This window comes from Melospiza georgiana, chromosome 25, assembly GCF_028018845.1.
Source record: "Melospiza georgiana isolate bMelGeo1 chromosome 25, bMelGeo1.pri, whole genome shotgun sequence".
Classification (NCBI taxonomy): Eukaryota; Metazoa; Chordata; class Aves; order Passeriformes; family Passerellidae; genus Melospiza; species Melospiza georgiana.
In genome coordinates, this window is record NC_080454.1 from 7,372,181 (window position 1) to 7,391,147 (window position 18,967).

The 18,967-nt window shown below is 52.2% G+C and overlaps 1 protein-coding gene, 1 long non-coding RNA gene and 1 pseudogene across 2 annotated transcripts in view; 1 reads left to right on the forward strand and 2 right to left on the reverse strand.

Annotated features, from left to right (window-relative positions):
• The window catches only part of LOC131093388 (uncharacterized), a 270,394-nt gene that overhangs the window by 3,845 nt on the left and 247,582 nt on the right, over window positions 1-18,967 (forward strand). The gene's annotated exons all lie outside the window — the stretch shown is intronic.
• LOC131093463 (uncharacterized) lies at window positions 613-2,065 on the reverse strand. Its single transcript, XR_009115577.1, has 2 exons — window positions 1,536-2,065; window positions 613-1,091 (listed from the first exon to the last, which is right to left on the reverse strand). It is a non-coding gene; the product is annotated as an uncharacterized LOC131093463 (long non-coding RNA).
• Window positions 2,202-6,436, reverse strand: LOC131093365 (class I histocompatibility antigen, F10 alpha chain-like; annotated as a pseudogene).

Sequence of the window (18,967 nt, forward strand, 5' to 3'; positions counted from 1 at the left end):
TCAAAGTTTTACCCAGTGAGGCAAAATTATGATGAATCACCCACTGATTTTTGAACAGGTGAAGAGATCTGCCATCAAATAGACTGATCTAGATTCTGAATCAGTTGATGGTAAAGCACATCTGGTTTTGTTTTGTGTGGGTCAGGCTTCAAAAGACGTAAGGAAAGATAAAGGGAGTTCAAGACAGGGATAAACTGCTGGAGGTTGCCTGGAAGGTGTTTTGAGATGGGCCCAACTGAAAGAGTTAATCCCAGCCTAGCAAGATGGCAACTCGGGAAAAGTCACCCAAGAAAGCTTCCCCTCTGGAGAAGGCTCAGAGAGCATCCTGTAAGAAATGGGGGCATTGGAAAAAGGACTGTCCAGCGCTGAAAGAAAAATCATCAGTCCCTGTCGTAGCAGCGGTGCCCAGCGGGGAATAATGAGCATTGACTCCATGATTGCAGCAGGCTGATCAATCGCTTTGTTATACCATACTTTACTACTAAGAACAACCCATGGCCCTTGCCTGACAGTCACAACACACACGCGGATCCAATTGGTCAATCAAGCCAAACAACCATCGCCAGTGGCCAGTTGTTCTGGTTTGAAAGCAAAACCAGTGAGAGACTCCAAGTCAGAAATACAATTTATTAGGAAAAGGGAAAAAAACCAAAAATACATGCAATAGTACAAAATGAAACCACTGACAGAGTCAGAATAAAACCGGACACCCTGCTAGTTAGGGTGGTGGTGGCAGTCCAGATGAAACGGTCTTGTTGATGTGGTGATCCCGTAGAAAAGATCTGGCAGCTCTTGTCCTCTGGAAACCAGTGGGTAAGGGCTGCCTGTTCTGTCCCAAAGCCCAGATGATATCCAGGTGGGGATGCTGAGCTCCTCCCCACTGGGCAGAGCATCTCCCAGTGGGCTGATATCGGTCTGAGTCATGATTGGTCCTTGATTGCCCATCAAACAGAAATGGCTCCTGGAGGGAGTTTTCTCTGAGTCATGGGCACGCATTGATGGGCCCATACAGTAAGGGTGTGATACCTCTGAATCCATGTGCTTGCCTTCCAGTGGAAGTTAAAAATCCATTAATTCCTCACCTTATTAACCTGTAAAGCAAACCAGACAACAGCCTTGGTTATAGGACCTATGTTTAGATGACGGCGTGCGAATGGGACAAATACAACCATGGTCACATGCCACCCAAACTAGGACCACATGGTGACACCTAACAAGGTTTCTGTATCAGCACACAAAATTAGATTACTCAAGAACTGTTATCCCCTTTTTGTTTCTATGCCCTTGAGCTTCACATTGGGTGCCAAAATCTGTCTTGGTTTGGAAAGACAGGAGTCTGCTAAGGAAGGCAGGAGCCTCCCCTGAAATGGAGAATGTAAACCCTCCCCACCCCTCCAAATTGCTATAAATTTGGAATTAAGAGACCCTCCGGCAAAAATATGGGAAATAACAGTTCTTTACTAGGCAAGAAAATAAAAAGATAAAATAAACAATACAGTGCACTAGAACAACACTGACAAGAGTCAGAACACAACCTGACACCCTGTTGGCCAGGTTGTTGGTAGCAGTCCCATTGGAAATGTGGCTGCAGTCCTCCTGGAGTGTCAGGTGTGGTTCTATTGGAGCAGGGATCCTGTAGAAAGGTGCAGTCTTCCTCTAAGATCCAGTGGAAGGAGAAGCAGCTGCTGTTCCTTTGGGGATACAGTGGAGAAAGCCATGCTGGTGGTCCAGAACCTCAAGATTATATCCAGGTAGGAATGCTTGGCTCTCCCCTCTGGGCGGAGCATCTCACACTGGGATGCTGTAGTTCTTATCAGTCAGGCAGTGACATTCAATAGCCTGTTATCGACAGATATCTCCCTGGTTGTAGAAGAGATAAGGAAAACTGCCTACTTAACAGAAAACAACTGCTATACAGATGGTAAATAGAGTACAATTTGCGTGACAATCCAGGACATTGCCCAAAGCAGGATTTATTGCCACAAGTAGATTTATTGCCCAAAGCAGGATAATTTCACACCAGAATTAAAGCATTGTAAATATTTGTGGTTCTTGCCTTTAAAATACTGGGAAATGGAAAACTGGAAATGAATCCGTTAGAAAGACCTGTGGGGTGGGTGGGAGCAGCAGGATCAGCTCTGGTGGCAGCTCTCAGCTTTCCTGGGAAGAGGGAAGGGGCCGGATCCAGCTCCATGGATCACTTAGGCAGCGATTCCTGCCAGGATGAGAGAAGGTCATGGTGTCACCCTGTCCTCATTCCACAGGGTAGACCTGGCTGGAGTCCATGCAGAGCAGGAGCTACTCCAGGATCCCACATGATCCTACTCAAATCCTGCCACAGTCCTGCTCCATCCATCCCACCCAATTCAGAACTGGAATCCTTCCCTGATCTCACTCTATCCATCCTGGACCGATCCTGCTCCATCCATCCCACCTAATCCTGCTCCAGAATCCAGCCCCAGTCCCACTCTACAATTCCCCCTGATCCCACTCTGCATGGACCCCTGCCCTGATCCAGAATCCTTCCCTGATCCCAGTCCATCCATCCTGCCCCAATCCTCCTCTGGAATCCCACCCTGATCCTGCTCCGTACCTGGGCTTGAGCTGTTGGTTCCCGTGTTCCCTTCCTGCAGAAAGAGAAGATCCATGAGATTCCAGCACAGATCACACACTGGGATTAACCCCTGGATCCATCCTGGGATTTGCACAGAAGGGATCCAGAGCTGGATCCGCCATTGGAACTCACCAGCTGCTGGTTTGTATCCATTCCTGTCCCTCCTCCCTGTGGAAACAAAGTGGGATCAGCGTTGGTGGCACAGGATTCCCAGAACGGTGCCGGGTGGATTCGTGTCCCTTCCTGACCCCCATCCCGTGTGTTACCGGATTGGAGCTTCCAGACGCCGAATCCGATGAGGACAATGAGGATGAGGATGACAGTGATGATGGACACGGCGACCACCACAGTGAGATTCCCGCCAGATGTCGGCTCTGGGAAACGTGGGATAGTGAGGAGGGGAGGGGGATGCCCATTTGGGAATTCCAAATTCCCAATCCCCACATTCCCAGCCTCACCCCAAGCGAAGATCCCAGGCTCTGGCATTCCGGGATGCTCCACCCTGCACCGGTACTGCTCCCGCTCCTCCGGCAGCGCCTCGATCCCGGCCCAGGTGTGGAAGGTGCCGTCGCTGTTGGGAACGATCCCGCCCCACTCCGTCTCCTGATCCAAGGTTTCACTCCCCTTCATCCAGCTGACTGCGATGGTGTTGGGGTAGAATCCGTACGCGTGGCAGGACAGGATCAGCATCTTGTGTTCCTCTTTTCCAGACACATGGACATCAGGGGGCTCTGGAATGGGATAATGGTGATAGACATCATTGGAATTCCATGAGAGTGGGACTGGGGTGGGGTGAGTCCTACCTATGGAATTCCCACAGGAACAGCATGAGAGTGAGATCTACCCATGGAGTTCTCACTGGAGATGAGATGTATCCATAGAATTCCCACAGGAATTACTGTGTTCCCAAGTCCCCTATCCCCAAATCCCAAATCCCCACAGGAATTCTGCTCCCACCTTGGCGCTCCAGCTCCTTCTGATGTATTTCTGGAGCCATTCGGGGCATTCGTGCTTCAAGTAATTCATCCAATACTCAGCCACGGTCCCATCCTGCTCCCAGCGCCTCCTGATGATCTCACCAACGCTGTCGGCCGCCACAAATCTCCTGGATTCCAGGTCGAAGGAAATTAAATCCCGCCCATCGTAGGCATTCCGGTGGGATCCACGGATGCTCCCATCGGACAGGAGGTCACAGCCGGAAACTCGCAACCTCGTGTGGAGACCTGGAGGGATTGTACCCACAGAGACCCATGGAATTGTGTCCCAGCCCCACAGAGCCCCATTCCAGCCCCATGGAGCTCCAGAGTCTGATGGAGACCCACAGAGGCTCCTCCTAGCTCCTCGGAGCCCCATGGATGCAAATCCTAACTCCACAGATTCCAACCCAAGCCCACAGGTCCCATCCCAGCTTCACAGATCCCATCCCAGCCCCATGGATCCACATCCCAGCCCCATGGATCACAAGATATCCCATCCCAGCCTAATGGATCCCCATTTCAGCCACTTGGAGCTCTGTGAATCCACATCCGTAAACTATAGATCCGATTCCAGCCCTATGGATGCTCACCCCAGCCCTACAGTTCCCATTTCAACCCTACAGATCCCATCCCCGCCCCATGGATGCACATTCCAGCCCTACAATTCCTATCCTAGCCCCACAGATCCCATCCCAGCCCCATGGGTCCCCATCTCAGCCCTACAGTTTCTATCCCCGCTGCATGGATCCAATCCCAGCCCCACAGATCCCATCGCAGCCCATGGATCCACATCCCAATCCATGGATCACAAGATATCCAATCCTAGCCTAATGGATCCCCATTTCAACCACTTGAACCCCATGAATCCACATCCGACACCTATAGATCCCATCCCAGCTCTGTAGATCCCATCCCATCCCATCCCACCCCCAGAGATCCCCCCACTCACCCCCGCTCTGGTTGTATCGCTCCTGCAGTGTCTCCAGGTTCTTGGCATCCATGTGCTGGTTCCTCATACTGTTCCGGGTCTGCCACTCCCAAAATCCTGGCTCGACTCCATCCTTCATCCACTGCGTCAGCGGCTCCAGCCGGCCCTGCTCGCTGCCGTAGCGCACAAAGGGGATCCCATCCATGAGCCCCATTTCCATGTACTGGGGGATCCCTGGGCTGGGCTCTGACACCGCCACGTGCAGGTAACGCAGGGAGTGGAGAACTGGGGGGACACGGAGATTTGGGGGGGTTGAGGGGATCATGGATCAATGAAAGGGGAACTGGGAGAGCTGGGAAGGGGGTTGGGGATCCTGGGGCCAAGGAAAGGGTGTGCATGGTGGGAGAGGTGGAATGGACAGGAAAGGGCCTGCAGGGGGTCCTGGTGTCCAGGAATGGGGGCTCAGAAGGGGGAGGGGGTGGTGCAGGGACTGGGAGAGTGGGATGGGGGTTCCAGGGGATCCCTGTGCCCAGGAAAGGGGGTCCAGGGATCCCCAGTCCTAAGGAATGAGGGGTCAAAAGGTGGGAGGACCTGGGAATAGGAGTCTTGGGGATCCTTGATGCAGAGGAAAGGGGAGTTGGGAGCTGAGAAAAGCAGGAATGGGTGTCCAGGGGGTCTCAGGGTCAAGGAAAAGGGGGGACTGGGGAAGGCGGGATGGATGAGAAAGGGGGGGATTGGTACTGGATAAGGGAGTGCAGTGGGGTCCCAGTGCCCAGACGTGAAAATTCAGGAACCCCCCGCCAGCAGGACACACGGGTGAAGAAATGGGGGGACGCAGAGACTGGGGGCTCTGGGAGCGTCCAAGGGTCGGGAAGCGGAACTGGGAGAGCCAGAAAGGGTCCAAGGTCCAATGAAGGGACTGGGAGAGGCGGGATGGGGGATCCAGGGGTCCCCGGTGCCCACCAAAGGGGGTCCAGGGGTCCCCGGTGTTGAGGGCAGTGGGGTCTGGGAGCTGGGAAAGGCAGGGATGGGGGTTCAGGGGTCCCTGGGTCACAGAAAGAGGGGTCTGGGGCAGGGAGAGGCGGGCGGATCCCGGGGACGCAGTTTGGGAGACGCGAAAGAGAAAAGACCGAGGGAACGCCGGGGGAGGGGACGAGGGAAACGGGGAATTCCAGGGAGTTCATCTGGATCCATCAGGATCCCCCCTGCGACCCCTGGGACCCTCTGGGACCCCGTTTCGGGAAGCGGTTGGAATGGAAAATGGGGGGGACACGGAAAGTTGGGAGATCTGGGGGAATCCAAAGGTCAAGGTAATGGTCCAAAGGGTCTGGGGTCTGGGAAGGGCGGGATGCCCGAAAAGGGGGACAGGGGGATCCCAGAGCCCTGACGGGGGTGTGGGGGGATCCTAGTCCCGGATAAGGGGGTGAAGGGGGGTCCTGGTGCCCAGAAATGGAGATTCAGGGCTGACCCAGTGCCCAGGAATGGGGGTTCAGGGGGGTTCCCGTGCCGAGATTCAGGGTTCAAAGGGATCCTGATCCCCAGGAATGGGCGATCCGGTGGGTCTCGGGGCCAGATAAGGGGGCGCAGGGGGTCCCGCTGCCAAGAAATGAACGTTCACGGGGATCCCCGAGTCCAGGAATGGAGTTCAGGGGGGTCCCGGTGCTGAAGGAGGGGATGGAGGGGGTCACAGGACCCAAAATGGGCCTATGGGGATTCCTGTGCCCGGTAACAGAAGTTCAGGAGGGTCCCGGTGCCCGGAAATGGACGTTCAGGGAGTTCCCGGTTTCGGGGTTCCCACTCACCTTTGGTCGCGCCCCCTAGGAGCCCCAGGAGCCCCCAGAGCAGCTCCAGACCCAGCGCTGGAGCCATGGCGCTGCTCGGCTGCGGCCCCGCCCCAGCCATGGCCCGGCTCCCACAGCCGCCTCCGGCCCCGCCTCCGGCCCCGCTGTCTCCTGCCCGCCAATGGCAGCCCGATCTGTCAGTGACGTCACCGGTCACCGGGCAGATCCCGGTCTCGCAGGTTGGGACGCGGAAGAGAAAGGGACCGAGGAGGGCGGGGCGGGGAGGGGACGGAGGATTTGCAGAGAATCCCTCTGGATCCCGCTGCGACCGCCCTGGAGCCCTCTGAGAACACCTGGGAACCCCTGGGACCCCCTTAAGGAAGCGCCTGGAGGGGAGAACTGGGGGGATCCGGAAATTTGGGAGATCTGGGGGTGCAAAGGTGAAGGAAAAGGGCAGGTCTGGGGTCTGGGGTCTGGGAAGGGCGGGAGGGCCGGGCAGGGGTGCGGGGGGTCCCAGAACACGTGAAGGGGGTCCAGGAGGGGTCCCAGTCCCGGATAAGGGGGTGCAGGGGGGTCCCCCTGCCCAGGAACGGAGGTTCGGGGGGTCCTTGTGCCCAGGAATGGGGGGTGAGGGCAATGGGGGTTCCAGGGGGTCCCGGTGCCCAGGAAAGGGGGTGCAGGGCCCCCGGTGCTGAGGAAGGTGATGGGTGGGGGCTGGGGAAGGCGGGAGGGGGGGTCCAGGGAAAGGGGGTGCGGGGGGGCATTGGGGCTGGATAAGGGGGTGCAGGGGGATCCCCGGGCTGGATGAGGGGAAGCAGGGGGATCCCGGTGATGGATAAGGGGGTGCAGGAGGGCCCTGTGCTGGATAAGTGTTTCATTCTTGTTGTTATTCATATTTCTCAAGTCCCATACTGTAGCAAGCTGTTTTCTCTGCAGCACAGTTCTTCATGTGTCTTCTTAGGGGCTCCTCCTGGGCTCTCGACCCACCCCTTTTATCCCAGCTATCTTTACGAGCCACAGCTGCTGCCCAACCAAGGACTTCGCAGCTATGACTCATTTAGAATAGCTACGACCCACTTATGTAACACATAGGATTCTCACTACATTTCAGTTGTTGTTTTCTTATTGCTGTTATAACAATACATATATTCACAGATAAGATATATCCACAGATAAGAGGGTGCAGGGGGGTCCCTGTGCCTGAGAATGGAGGCTTTGGCAGGGTTCCAGTCCCGGATATGGGGGTGAACAGGGGTCCTGGTGTTGAATAAGGGCATGCAGTGGGGTCCTGGTACCCTGGAATGGGGGTTCAGGGGGAGTCCCTTCCTGGGAATCAGGGTTTGGGGGGGTCCTGGTGCTAGATAAGGGCCTGGCTGGGATCCAGTGCAGGGGGTCCTCGTTCACAGGAATGGACTCGGGGGGGTCCTGATCCTGTTCAGGGTGTGAAAAACAAAATTCACTGCTTAGAGTTTTTAAAAGTTTAATAATAATAGTAAGAGTAAGAGTAAGAGTAATAGTAGTAATAATAATAATAATAATAAGAATAATAACAATAACAATAACAATCCAGAAAAGGACGATATTTCCCCCCCTCCCATGCGCTGGAGTGCTCTTGGCAAACAGCCAAAGAACACAGGGGTGTACACAGACAATGTTATCTTTATACCTTTACATTGCTGAGATATATGCACATTCATGTGTTTCATGCATTATTTAAAAATTCTTGTGAAATTTCTGATGTTTTGGGAAGTTCTTTCTTTGACTTCTTCACACTCCAGCTTATCTGCACAACATCCTGTGTGTCAGGTCAATATATTTTATTTCTTTTTGTGTCTCCATCCTGCTGTTTCACATCCTCTGATAAGGATTCAGTATGGCCTCCCTAATTTTAACATGGTATTGTCTAATTGTCCTCTGGTGCTCTGCTTTGTGTCATGGTAATCATATTACTTGGACAGGCTGGTCAGTGGATGGCCTTACACTGTTTTTAGTTACACAAAAGCCTTTTTCACATCTTATGTTTTGCTAAGTCCTATTGAATCATGATTTTAAAGGGTTAGGATTTTAGCTGAGTGTTAGAACCAATTCATATTGAAGTTAGATACAGCAATGTTAGGTTAATGATTATTGGATGCTTAAGCTAAAGCTAATTGTTATATTATGAGCTCATTTGTAGAAAGAAGTGGAGCAAGTGAACCATTAGAGGAACATACTGAAACCAGTAGAACAATGCCCAGCACCTGATGAAGACCTTCCTGACTTCATCCCTGGGACCACTGGCCCAATTTGAGACCACTGACCCAATTCAAGAGAAGAATTGCGCATGCGTGAAGGACTAATAACCTCATTTTAATACAACGCAGGGATGGGATGTGCTGGGGTTATGTATATGTATTATTTTGGCAAGGTCATACATTTTGAGAATGATTCCCCTGTGCTGCTGGGCTGTGAGACCAGCTCAGGTCATGGACCCCCTTGGTGCATCCTGTGGAGAAATGGCTACATGACAGAAGTCACGTAGACATTCGCTTGTTAGCCGACCAGGAGTTGGGAAAGTACTGAACACAGCTAGTTGGAGTTTTTGCACCTGCAAGATAGCGTGTCCTTGGGCCTAGCTGGGTATGATAACAAGTGGACAGAGAGACGTGGGAAATAGAGAATGTAGGCCCAAAGGAATGAGGAAGAGTTGATGGTATAGTTTAACCAATAGTTCGCTTGGCTTACAGAATATTCATAAGCTTATTACTTGCTGTATAAGTGTCTGATGCTCTCTTCAATAAACGGAACTTGCTGTTGACTCATATTGAGCCCCGAGTTTTCCCTGCACCTGACAAATGGCTCATCCCCGACAAAGGCCGCATTCTGCAACAGCACCCCCAGGATATTCCTGGAAGAGTGGGCTCTGCTGCACAGACTGTTCATCCAGCAGCAGACAAGGACCCCTGAGTACTAAAACTCCAGACAAAATGGTATGTTTAAAAATTGAGGCAGTTTTGAACAGTGACCGGTAAGGCGTGGTCAGGAGAGGCCCTTTGGTAAGTCGTGGGAGATGTCCATGTGCAATTTGTGCCTCTGTAGTGTGCTTGCAAGCTGAAGTTGCAGTTGAAATCTGGTTGCCAGCAGAAAGAGTTGTTGAACTGTTGTACTGAGCTCGGGCTTTTGGTGCTGCCATTTGTTTCAGCATAGAGAGCTCAGTTTGCCACCAACTGGGGCTAGCAGTCGTAAGGGCAAATGCTGGTCTAAGGTTGTTATAACTGAGTTGGTGTGTGTGGAAAGAAATACCTCTTTCACAGTGAGTTTGTGTGTGTGGAAAGAAATACCCCTTTCACAGTGAGTTTGTGTGTGTGAACTTTCTAGTTTTGGGGAGCAGCATTTGCTGTGACACCTGGTGTTTGAGTATAACCATTCTTTCATAAGGCTTTGTGTTCAGGTGTTAACCAATCCTTTGCCTGTGGGACCTGGGAGGCGAGGATCAAACGCTGTAACACGGTGCCTTTGTGGTCCCTGTCCTTGTGGAGTTTGCAAAGATGCAACTTTGGATTAATCTGGTGTAGTGTGAGATTTTGCTGACTATTGTGTAAAAGTTATAATTGTAACAAGCTGGTAATTTTTGTTGTGTGTCATCTGTGTTAAGCTGTGTATTAAGCTTGAGCCTGAGTCAAGAGGGTTAAGCCACCCTTTTAGAAGGGTTTTAACTTAAACTGATGTTTGTGGGCTGTCAGAGCTGTAATAGAGACAGCTTGTTATAAGTTGATTCCCAAGATTTGAGGTACAGGAGAGCTGTGTGGGTTTTTCCCCTGCATTGTGGTAATTTGATTCTTGGGACTGTATAGCTCTGTGAGATTTTAAGATTTTGTTTGCAACAAGTGCAGCATTTTATGTGGAAAAACTAGTGTGGTGATTTATGTGCATTAAAGCAAATTAAAAGAATTCCAGAAATTCCCCCCCCGCCCCCATTTGTGGTGTTTGTGGGCATATCAGATTTTTTGCTGTAACAGGGACAGCCTTTTTATTTATTTTATTTGTGGTTACACAGATTAAAGGAATCCCTTTACCTTGGCAGTGTGAAAAGTGCATGTTATATGTCTCTATGCAGATATAAAATACTATATGTATTTTGTTGTAGTGATTAGTAGGGCAGTATCAACATTTTAACAGTATGGTAAATGCAATTTTGTAGTTAAAGTAGGAACTATGTATGTGGGATACTTTTTTAAGAAATGAATGAGGTACTTGCACCAGATAGCAGCCACAGGACACCTAAATCTTTCAGAGAAAGAGAATTTACTGCTCTTATCAGAAGAAACGAACTTCTCCCAACTTGCTCAGCCATGAAGATGCCGCTAAGGATTAGGAGGAAGAAGTTGACACTGACCAGACAGAATCCTTTGTTTGAATGGAATTTATGCATCATGTATGAGGTTTATGAATATGCAACAGGCTATTGCTTTTAAGGGTTAATCCTCTTTTAATGGGTGTCCTTTTTCGGGCTTATTTTGCCCAGAAAAGGTACCCAGTACTCTGTAACTTTCTTCTTATTGTCTCGTATTGTCCTAATCTCAATTGTTCAAATTTTTATTACTCTAATTATATTACTATTTTTACGACAATTTTATTACTATTAAACTTTAAATTATTTTTTTAAAGTGATGGGCATTTTCACAATGGAGGCATGGGAGGAAAAGTGGATTTAAGGGTCTTCACTTAGTTCTCATTATTCTGGACTGCGATGTGGGAGTTTTCTGTCAGAAATCGCTCCATTCCCCCACTCATCCACAGAGCTTTGGGCAGTTTTCCTTTTCTTGCGGTAAATTCAAGCGGTGCACTAATGCGCCTAATTAGGGGTAGGAAAACTGAGGGGGAAAACTGAGGGCTTTCCTCGGAGCCGGAGCCACCGGAGCCGCAGTGCCGGGAAAGCCGTGGCGGGAGGTGCGGAGAAGTTTGTTTGTGTTTTCAGCTCAATCCCCTCGGGCCCGGGCCCGTTCCAGGGCTGTTCCTCAGCTCCGGCTCTGCCCTCACGCAGCCCGGGGCGCCCGGAGAGCGCGGGGCGGGGCTGTGCCGTGTGCAGAGCCCGTCCCTGGCTGTGATTGGGCGATGGTGCCGTCAGTCGTGTTTGTGGCGCGCTGATTGGTGGGAGCGGGGCGGAGCAGGGCCCCGGTGGCGGGCTGAGGGCAGCCGTGGCTGGGCAGTGGCGCCATTGTCGGAGCGTTTGTGCGGTGCCGTGAGCGGCGGCAGCGGCCGGAGCGCGGTGAGGCGGCGGCGGAGCTCGGAGGCGGCCGCAGCGCAGGTGGGAGCCGCGCTGGGTTGTGCGGGGGCTCGGGGCTGGCTGCGGGACTCGGGGGCGGCAGGGGGCTCGGGCGGGTTCGTTGTGCCGTGTCCGGCGCGTGTTGCCGCTGGCGTGAGGGCGCTGCGGGAGCGGCTGCCCGCGGTCTCCTTGCGGCCGCTGCCTCGGCAGGAGCCGCTGTCGGAGCAGCTCTGGCTCGGCCCGGTTGCTGTGTCTGGGACAGAGGGGGCTGCCCCGTGCCCGGGGCTGTGCGGGGAAATTCCCGTGGCCGGAGGTTTCTGTGCGCAGAGGAGACAGAGGAGTCCTGTAAAAGTGACTTTATTGCTGAGCAGAGGGAGAGGCCGTGGGGCATTTGCCGTGCGCTCTCTGCCGTTGTTATAGTTCGCAGCCCCTTTTTTATTCTCATTTTGCTGGCCTCATCTCCCTCTCCCTTTGCCCACTGGCTGAGGTGCTTGGAAGGTTCAGACCTCCCGATCCGCCAACTGCATGTCCTCGTTAATGTGCACCCCCACTTCTGTATAACAGCCGATATTCACGGCTCTATTAAGTCTTTCCTCTTCTGTAAGTTCAGGAATTTAGCGGGACTTTGTGAGAGCAGCAGTCCATGTTAATTAGTAACATTTATTGAAGCTGGTGATTGCGACCCTTACTTCCTTATCTACAAGTCCCTGTCCCCTCGCTCAGCTGCTGAATGAGCTGCACTCTCAAGGTGTGGAGCATGGTCGAAAGATGAGAGTTGCTGTAGCACATCAGAGGAGAAATAGCATTCGTTTAACCCATGGTCTGCCAGGGAGCCACAAAACCGTGTCCCATTCCCATCCTTTCCATGTTTGGACCAATACATGAGCTGCTTTTTTGTTTCCGTTGTTGTTTTGTTTTTCACCACGTTTCCTTTGTCATCTCTTTGCGAACAGCAGTTTGAGACATTTAATTTTCCACTAACCCCTATTTTTCTGCTAACAGATGATCTGATCCCATCCCATGGTAAAGTGTTGTGTTCCGCATTTCAGTGGGTTGGTCAGCAGGAAAGTCAGGAGCTGGAGCTGTCTGGTTGGTTATTATTGCGAGGGCAGCTTGTAATCTAGTGATGCCATTGAAATGAGAAATGGGTTCTGTGGCTCCTGATATGAATTGGTTCGGGTTCCCAGGGGCTGGTCCATGGTGTTGTAGGATTTGTTCTGCTGGCTGTTCATCTTTCCCCTGTTTTTGGCTGCTCTCTCCAGCCAGGGCTGCATCAATTGACTGCCTTTCTCTAATTAAATCATCAAATCCTTGGATTCCCAACTGATTTCCCTGAATTTTTGGTAGCAAAAAATCCCCAGTGCTCTAATATACCCTATATAACACAGACAGTGACAGCACATGTTGGAGTGGGCAGAGGGATGATTCCCCCCCATTTGTTTATAGTGAAGTTTTCCCAACATTCTCCATTTGCTGTTTCCCTTTGCGGCTTCACTGGTTTCTGTTGCAGGGTCAGATATCCTCCCCCTGGGCTCTGCCTTGAGCTTGCAAATTCCATCAGTGCCAGCAGGCAGAGCTTGGGGTGAGGGGCAGAGGGAATCAGCCCAATTCCTGCCCCAAGCAAGAGACCCAGGTACATTGTCCACACTTTGCCCAGCAGTGTTCATTTGCATTTCTAAAGCTCCTCTGGAGGCTGCCTGGAATGAAGCTTCTCTTCCTGCTTCTGGGCAATGTTGATGTTTTGTTGCTGGTTGTTATCTCTGTGGGTATCTTTTGGGCTGTTCCCAGTCTGTTCAGGTGTTAAACTCATCTCCATTGAGTGGTGTAACACCCCTTAAATAAAAGCTTTAAAATTCAATTCCCCAAGGCAAAGAGAAACCAAGCCTGAGCAGAGAAAGAAGATTTAGAAGAACCAAACTCTGTACATTTTGCAGCAGTGCAATGGCAGGCAGCCCAGAGTGTGGGTGTCAGTGAGCCCCAGAGTGGAATTGTGCCGTGGTGTTCCCCAGCAGCTGTGGCAGTGCAGGCCCAGCCAGCGCTGAAGCTGCAGCAGTGGCAGCAAGGCTTGGCTCCAGTGGCTGGAGCTGGCAGAGGAGGGTGGCCAGGATTGCAGAGGATTCCAGGCGAGGATCTGTGGGCAGGCGCAGGGGCTTGGCCCGCTGTGGAGCCCTGGCTGCTGCTGCGTTGCCTTCAGGGCAGGCTCAGGGGCAGCCTCCCATCCTCCTGCTGCAGGCGGGAAGTGCAAATCTCCGGGGCTTCAGAGCCCTTGAGGCCAGGCTGAGGGGTCCCCCCCGTGTTGAGCTGTGCTGGCGGCTGTTTCTGGCCTCAGGGACACTTGGCATGGGCCCCTTGGCCACCAGTGGTGCTGCTTTGCACTCCATAGGCAGGAGCCGATGTCCTGGCTGGGTGTTGGCAGCAGCACAGTGCCAGGGGGCAGGCTCTGTGCCAGCCCTGCTTCCTGTGGGAGAATATCCCTTGATATCTGCTCCAGTGGTTGCTGAAGCAGTGAGAATTGCTTTTGCCCCCCTATTAGGTGCCATGGTGTCAGCAGAAGATATTGAAGCCTTCCTGCTCAGGGCATTTCAGTGCCAGGCTCTCACAGGCACCCACAGCTCCGTGGGTTGAGCTGAGCATGGGGCGGTGACCTGCGCTGTGTCTGATTCCCGTTCTTTAATAACAGCCTGTCTTGTAGCTCTTTTCCCTTCTGCTGCCCTTGCAGAGCCATCCACAAACACATTTTCTCCCTCAGGCCAGGGAATGTCCCATCATCAATCTGTTCCAGCCTGGGTCTGGAGCTCTGCCCCTTGAGTGCAGGCCTGGGTTCCTTGCCAGCCCCTCTCCAGGCTGTTCAAACAGGAGGCTGGGTTAAACCCTTGCCCTGTCCTCAGTTCTAAATCGTCCTGTGCCACTGAACAAATTTCATACTGTAATAATCGAGCCCTGCTCATCCATTTAGAGGCTCTTTTGGTTGTCAGACCTTTAACTTGAGGCCAGACTTGAACTGTAGGAGATCATATATAGAGTTAAATATTTTAGCACAAGAATTCTTTTGGCAAGACCCTGTTTAACATCCACCTGTAACTGAAATTCTTTTTTTCTGTCTGGAAGGCCCAGGCCAGCCGCCTCAGGTAACCTTCATTTTAACACTTGAAAATTCTGTGTTTCCTCCTCCTGTCCATCCATCCAGCTTGTTGACTGGCAGGATAGGAGTGTGGTAGAGAGACATCCTTGGCTCCAAAAGCCCTGCCTTTAACAGGGACTCAATAGCAGGCTGTGACCCCTTCCTTCCCTCTCTTGGAACAAGATATTGCTTGTCCTGGTTGCTTTAAAGTAATTTTTAGAGGCTCCATATCTAATTTTCCCTGTTTCCCTGGGGCTGCCCACACTTTGGGGTTCACTTCAGCATGGGCCTTGTAAGATTTTGGCACAAAGGTAGAACAAATTTTGCCTCTGTAATCCCTTTTACAGTATTAAAATCCAGCTCTGAAATTCCTTCCTATTTAATTACAATCACAGGAGGAAGAAAAAGAAATTAATTTCTTTCAAACCTATCCCCCACAGCTTCTAATAGTAGTTGAACAAATCATAGCTGCTCATCTTTCCCACTCCTTTCCCTTCCCCTTTAGGTCTAAGATTCACAGTGGATTGAGAGGCCCCTGTGTCCATCAGGAAATGCCTCCTCTCAATGCAGACCCACCCTGAATGTTCTCAAGGGCTGCAGTATGGAGGGTCCCTGGTGTGATGGGAGCTGTGACAGCCCTGCCAATCCATGTCCATCAAGGGGTGGACTTGCTGGTCCTGAGGGTGCTGCTGTCTGTGCTTGCAGTGTCCTTGTGCCCTGCAGCTGGAGCCCTGGTTCCTTGCCAGGGGCTGTTTGGGTGGGCTCTCCCCTGCCGAGGAGGGCAATGCCTCTGCCAGGTGCTTGTGGCCGAGCCGTGCCCTGGGTGCTGGGGCCCCCTTGGGCCCTGGGGTTGATCCCTCAGGGGCTGTAGGAACTGTGTCCTGGCCTTTGCCTTCAGCTTGGCCTTTTGCTGCTCCCTTCTTGCATTCACCTGCTGTGCCTTTGTGCCCAAGTGCTGCAGGGCCTTCTTGTGCCCCTCCTGCAGCCCCCTCAGTGCCTCTGGGTGCTTGTCTTGCTTTACAAGAGAGGTGTCTGCTCAGGAAGGCAGAAAAAGCCTCTCTTGGAATGGAGAATGCAAACTCCCTCCCTTTTCATTTTTAGAGTAGTGAAATGAAGGGGCTCTCAGGCAAAGATATGGGAATAGGAATACCAGTTCTTTACTAGTGTGTATAATAAAGCAAACAAACACCAACAGCTGCGGCACTGACAGCAAACAGAGCCCGGACCCAGTCCCGGCCTTTGGGCTGCGGCGCTTTGCCCTTGGGTGCAGTTCCGGGCACGGCCGGCAGGGGCGCTGGTGGCTCCCGCGGGGCGGGGCAGCGCATCCCTCCCATGGGAACCTCTCTGAACGGAAATAGAGCAATCCCTTCAGCTAACACTTTCACTTTTTTACCTTCTATAGCCTTTCTGCCGTGTTTTGGGAAAGAATTTGGAGAAGGCTGCCATTTAACTGAGCTCCTAGTGTTTTGATAAGGTGCTTCCTGTAGAGAGAGACAGAGTTTCCCTGAACAGCCGGAGCTGTGGTTACCAAGGGGACGTAACTCAGAGCAGGACGGGGTCAGGGGAGGATATCCTGCCGAGGCTCGGTGGGAGTGTGGGCAGGGTCTGCTGCCGGAATTGGCAGAGGGGGATCTTCCCGTGGAGCCCGAGGCGGAGCATGGGTAGCCTCCACATGGGTGATGACGGCTGATCCGGCAGCTGCCGGCAGAGCAAAGGCAGGTGGGAGAGCCCGGCAGCAGCGGCGGTGCCAAGCGCAGGTGGCACAGGCAGGGCAGCCGGGGATGGGATGGCTGGGACCCCCCCTGGGTGCAGTGGGCGCGGTGACCTTGGAGCAGGCGGCAGGACAGAGCAACCCCCATCTTCCCCAGCATGGCCGGCAAAGCGGCCGTGGGCCAGGCAGTGGGAGCAGGGCACACAAATTGAGCGACCGCGCTGGGGCAGGTGGAGCTGCCCTGGGCAGTGAGGCCCCACCTGGGATGGAAACCGGGGCAGGCGGAGCTGAGGTGGGCAGCGAGCGGGGACCCGGGACAGGCGCCTGGGCCTGCGAACAGAGGGGGCAAGACCTGCAGACGATCCCACTTTTTCTGATTTTTCTTCTTTTTCCTTTTTGCTTCATTTCCCCTATTTCTTTTCTTGTTTTTCCTCGGGGCATTCTGATACTTCTAAGATTTTTATTCTCCTGAAATCTCCTGTCTTAACATATGGCATATTCTATTTCTTCTAGATTAAATGGGGTTTTTTTACAAATAAACACAGAACCTAACTGTTGCCTTCTGATGCAAGGCAAGGCGACCTGGTTCCGAGGAAACGGCACGGCGACCCAAACTCTCCAGGGTCATTCGGGCCAAAGACGCACGCAGGCACCAATATGGTGGACGGTCTAAAGGCCTTTATTGTCCTGTCTCGTCGGGTTTTATACTCAGGAAAGTTTTTTCTCTACGTCAGGGGGTCTTACCTTAGTGTAATTTGTTAATAAGGAGTAGAAAGTTAACTAATGTTAGGGGGGGCTACATGCTTGGGTGATCCCTTATCATTAGGCGTTAGGGGGAGAGGAATCCTGCTACTTTCCGTGACATCGCGAGATTTTCCAAACGCCTGACCCTATCTACCACATCTCCCCCCCCTTTTTCACAAATGAACGAAGTAGTCATATACATAGGTACTGAGATCAGGCATGAGGTTGTTGACAAAGAAAGGGGTTTGGTAAACCTGGGTAGAAAATCTTGTGACTGGCAGTGTTCCCTGGTCGAATTCACAGCATTTGTTGCCGGCCTATGAACAGGATGTTGGCCCGTTCTGGGCGGGTCTGAACGAATGAGACCAGCTTGTTCAGCAGGCATGGTCCAAAGGTGACAGCTAAAAGTAGCATTGCCAATGGACCTATTAGGATAGAAATTAGGAGATGGATTTCTCAGTCCTCTGCAGGTCCTTGTCAGTTGTTGCCTGCAGCTGTGACAGTCCTTGGTGCTGGGTCGCTAATGCTGAGACTCCTGTGGCCGTTCCGGCTGCTCCTAGGCCGAGCAGCATTGCGATAGTTATACCTGTTACTATTTCTCTTTTGTGGAGCCGGCTGGGTTCCTCAAACGATGATACACTTCTTCACCTGCGTGGTACAGGACCCTAGGAACAATCAGAACTTGGACACAAAAGTCGTTAGAGTCATTGAATTTGGCAAGGAGCACACACAGGGACTCACTCCAGATCACAGGCAAACCCACATCTCAGACGTGGATGGGACTACTTACTTATTTTTTCCCTTTGGGTTTGACAACTTTGGTGCAGACATTGCCTTTCTGCCTAGCTAGGGTTGCATTGCCAAAGCATCTGCCCTGGCCTGTGACTTGACTCAGGGTGATCCCTTTGCGGGGGGTGTCCCATCTACATTGGTTGGGTGCATCTGCTGTGGAGTAACTGAAGGGAGTGTTTAAAGCGACTCCTTCAAAAAAAGGGAGGTTTGACATCGTAGCAAAGCCAGCAGGATTCGGTTAGGTTAGGGTTGGATTCATTGAGGGATAGGAAGGTAGCTTCTAACATACGAAGGATTGGGTCTGAGTCTGACTCGGCTGAGCGGCCTATCTGAAAGGCTTCCGCATGGCCAGTCGGGATATCAGCGGCCCTTGTGGGCAGGGCTTTGGGGTGGGTCGGGTTTTCCCTTTCGGCACGCTTTTAATCACTTTGTTGGGTCCGACCGCTCGGGGTGCCAACGGTTGGAGCATAATAATTCGCACATTCACCTTTTCTTTTGACCCTTGAAGGACTACTGTCCACGTTCTGCCTATGGCCCAACTAGGGTGATCTGGCTTCAAAACTGTCATGTTGTAGTCTGTGCATTTCTGAAATTTGGGGATTTTATGGCGGTTTCAATAAAAGTTTCCGTGGAGGAAGGGGGGTGTTATGCAGCTGCTGGGTGCCCAGGTGAACTGTAAGAATTTGTCGGGCTCTTGTGAATCCCACCCAGGCCTCGACGGTCTGGCATCTGTAACTATGGTTCCGCAGCCCCAGTGCCCACAATGTCCTCACCCTGGGTGATTGCAGTAGCTTTTCCCAGGGTTTGAAGCTGGGCACCAGTAGGATAGGTACATGTGTGTGGAGTGTGGGGAATGGGGGTCTACCTTTGGTTGTCCTAGAAACAGGTCGGTAATGCAGAGCACGAAGGATGGGTGTTTGGTGTGGTGATTTCTCTGAGCACCTTGTCACTACTAAGGTGTTGCATGACCCACCTGAATGGCTGATGGGGGTAGTGGTCTGGGCTGGCTTGCCCTCTGGCAACAAGCCCCAACAGCAGAATCACACAGAAACAC